We start from the raw sequence: 3,039 nt of genomic DNA on the forward strand, positions 1-3,039 counted from the left end.
CACTGAGCCACCAGGGAAGCCCTCATAACATCTTATGGAAAAACCTGAATGAACTCTTTGGCCAACCCAATGCTTTGATGATTCTGAGACTCATTGATGTTAAGCTAGAGTGGTTATGAAAGTCTCAAAGAGTGGATAAATGTCAGATTTGGAGCTTCCAGGATAACAGTATGGGGTTTTGAAAGATGCTTTGGTCATAATCCTGTAACAGACATCAATTCTCTTTTGGCGCCAAGCCAAAGTACCACAAATTGGTGACACAAGCAGGGTATGAGGGGTCCAGATGCCAGATGGTGGGGTCTGGGCATGCAGGATGGAATGCCCCGTTAATAGGAGGTGACCCCCACTCAGCTCTAGCAAACTGTCATCCCGTGGGATTTTGAGTGCAGCCATCAATCTCACAGGGATGCTGGAAACTTCCATTTCTGTTCCAGATCTGCCCAGTTTTTCAGTGTTGTTGACCAACATGATTTTAAAAACTTCAGTAACTCTGGAGACCAAATGCACTCCTGCAAGTCAGATGATGGCTGTGGACAGCCATTTCTGGTGTGTGGCTTAGTGGCTAAGAATGTGTGCCCTGCACCCAGCTGTCTGGATTCAAACCTAGCTTCTTCTTTCTAGCTGTGTGACCTCTAGGAGATTACTCAACCTCTCTGTGCCCCAGCTGCAAAATGTCATGATCACGGCCCCTGTAGCTCTAAGGATTACGAAGACAGACTTGGAGAGAAAGTCAAAGCCGGTATTATGCCCTGTGTGACGTGGCCCTCCGCCCCTGCGCTCCCCCGTCTCCCCGCTGCTTCCTCAGCAGCAGCCTCTCGCCCCAGGCGCGCTGCCGTGAGCATCCCAAGCAGGGCCTTTGCACCTGCTGTCCCCACAGCCACACGGCCCGCTCCTCCCCCTCTAGTCTCCTCAGACGTCACCTTCTCAGCGAAGCCTTCCCTGGCCACCTCATTTGAAACTGCTTCACACGCACAAAAGCCTCCCATTCCTCTTCTCTTTTCCTCCACAGCACTTACAACCTGCTAACGTCCTATACCTTTTCTCATTGTTTGTTTTGGCCATACTCTGTCTTAGTTGTGGCTTTCGGGATCTAGTCCCCCGACCAGGGATTCAGCCTGGGCCCCCTGCGTTGGGAGTGCAGTCTTAGCCACTCGACCATCAGGGAAATGCCCATTCTATACATTTTGCTTAAATCTTCAAGTATCTGTTTCCACTGTTATAACCACCACAAAGGCAGAAACTTTTATTCATTGTGTTTACCACTCTGTTCCCCGCTCCCCAAATAGTACCTGTATCACCTACGTGCTCAATAAATCAGTGTTGAATGAATGGGAATAAATAACGGTCCCTACCTCATTAAGGATCCGATGTGACCATCCCTATAGAGTGCTTAGCCCAGGGCCTGGTCAGCCGTGAGCCATTATGGTAATTCAGGTTCTATTCTTGAGGGTTCTTAGTTGCCAAGCTTCTGTGAGTTAACACATGTAAAGCGCCTTAGAACAGAGCTTGGCACACAGTAAATGGTAGCTATTATTATAATTAAGCTTCTATTTTCAAAGAAGCTTCGATGCCAAGCTTCTGGGAATTAGTATTTCCCGTCTTAGAGTGAGAGCTGGTGTTTCCACACGGCTGTCACGAGCTGGCCCTCTACTCCCAACTCTGACCTCATCCCTCCAGCCACTCTGGCCTCCTTGATGCCCCACGCCCTCACCTAGACGGCTCCCCCCCCCCCCCCCCCCCGGTCTCTCTTCACCTCACGGAGGTGACATCACTATTTAAAACTGCACCCTCTTTCAGAACTGTTCTCTTCTCTGCTCTAGTCTCCTCCACAGTGCTTAGCACCATCAAGCATGTTACGCCCTTCTCGTCTCTTTCTGGTTTACTATCTGTGCCCACCAGGGGCCCCTTCTCACTTCCAGGTAAGCTCCATGAACACAAGGACTGTATCTTATTCACTGGTGTGTTCTCAATGCTTAGCACACAGCCCAGGATTGAAAAGGTATTCGTTAAATCAATCAATGGCTCACAGTCCCTGCCTTGCAGAACTATTCTAAGGGCCTGATGATCTCATGCAAATAAAATGCAGCGCCCTGCTAAGTGTAGGGGAAACGGCAGCTGTGATTATAATTCAGGTTCTATTTCTGTGAGTTCCTAGATGCACAACTTTTCTGAGTCAATACACCGAGTACATAAGGCTCTTGCACTGGCGTTTGGCACTCGGGAAGCGCTCAGGAAGCAGAGCTATGATTATAATTAAAGTCCTCTTTGTGAAGGTTCTGGGATGAAGTGGCAGAGCGTGCTCGCTGTCTTCCACAAACGTTTTCTGCTTTCTGGGCACTTGGCGAGACCGCCTTTCCCACACTCCCTTGCAGCGAGCTGCGGTCATGTGGCTCATCTCTCAGCCACAGAACGTTAGGTGGCAGCAGTACGTGCCCCTTCCAGGCTGGGGAGGCTGGGGCTTCTCCGCAAGCAGGTGTGCCTCTCCTCTTCCGCCCACAGAGCCCCAGCCAGGGACATCCAGCCACGACCACGTGGAGGACGAAAGGATGGCCTGGGCCTTCCCAAATCACCGTGTGCAGATTACTTGCCAACCCTGGACTACCACGTGAGTGAGGAACAGAATCCTCTTGCGTCTGACGCTGCACATCATAGGGTCTATGATTAAATGCACGGAAACCACACTGAACTATGCATTTAGTAAACATTAATTATCGTGGAAACGATGATCCTAAGGTTTCCCCAAGAAGGAGCTCGGGGATGGTGAGGTAAATGCCCAGATGCATGCCTCACACACTTGAGCTTACACACACACACACACAAGCGCATGCCTTACACACTTAAGCTTACACACACACACCCCCCAAAGGCACACTGGACCAGCACACAGAATTTGGCTTTTATTCTGGCCTTCACATGTCTACTGCAAAGACGACACAGATTGGAGGGACCCCACCCCCTTGACCACCCCAGTGTCCTCATCGACCCCCCACCCGCCCCGCCCCGCCCCACCCTCCACCAGGCGCCCGAGTGGGGCTCTGC

This window comes from Budorcas taxicolor, chromosome 18, assembly GCF_023091745.1.
Source record: "Budorcas taxicolor isolate Tak-1 chromosome 18, Takin1.1, whole genome shotgun sequence".
In the NCBI taxonomy this organism is placed as follows: domain Eukaryota; kingdom Metazoa; phylum Chordata; class Mammalia; order Artiodactyla; family Bovidae; genus Budorcas; species Budorcas taxicolor.